The sequence below is a fragment of the Anabas testudineus genome, chromosome 7, assembly GCF_900324465.2.
Source record: "Anabas testudineus chromosome 7, fAnaTes1.2, whole genome shotgun sequence".
NCBI classification, from domain to species: Eukaryota; Metazoa; Chordata; class Actinopteri; order Anabantiformes; family Anabantidae; genus Anabas; species Anabas testudineus.
In genome coordinates, this window is record NC_046616.1 from 12,492,459 (window position 1) to 12,493,376 (window position 918).

Consider the following 918-nt stretch of genomic DNA (forward strand, 5'->3'; position numbering starts at 1 on the left):
TCAAGTCCCTTCCTGGAGACACCTGCTCAATTTGCATGTTGCACTGCTGATTGGATGCAGAACTTTACCTGGACTATAACCACACTGCATAGGCCAGTCACTTATTGAGGGTTCAGGAGACCGAGTTAATTTGTTCAGCATCACAAATCTCACTGTGGTCAGTGTTAATCAGGATCTATAACTATTCCCAGCAGCAATAATCATACGATGAGAAATAGGATAAGGTGACAGAAGACACGACTCTGTAGAGAGGTTACAGTCTATTTTATTGTGTCTGTGAGAGAAATTGTTAATAAATCAATTACATACTCTCTTTCCAGGATGCACTGTGTTCATGTATTTTGTGTTATCCCTTAATTAAATAAAAGGCTATTTCTGCCTTTCGTCAAGGTTGTTGTTGTACTTTTTAACATACAGTAAATAAATAAGAGTTAAATGTTATCTGGTTGTCTGTTGATTTTGATTAAATGATTATAACTAAAACTTGCTTCTAGATAAAATAAATTGAATGCAAATATATATATTTTTTATAATGGTATACTTTCAACTCTCCATCAGTACACACAGTATTTACATTTGTCCATGCTTTCAAACAAATGGATGATACAATGGGTCATGTATTATTAATCATTAATTTGAGAATTTCTTTTAAGGTAAATCAACATAAAACCACATAAAGAGGGAATAATGTCGTGTAAATGTCATATTAGTTTTATAGAGCAAGATGTAACAACCAGTTTACACAAAGTGAACTGGGGGACTTTAGGGTCACTTGAAATCTGGGGACCCAGAGCAGCAATGGTTGATATCCAGCCTTCAGAGATGTAAAATAACTTTAAATAAATTTCTCAAATGAAATATGGTTTTGAAGTCTCTCTCTAGTTTCTCCAATTTTTGAGGTACATGTGGACAATCTAG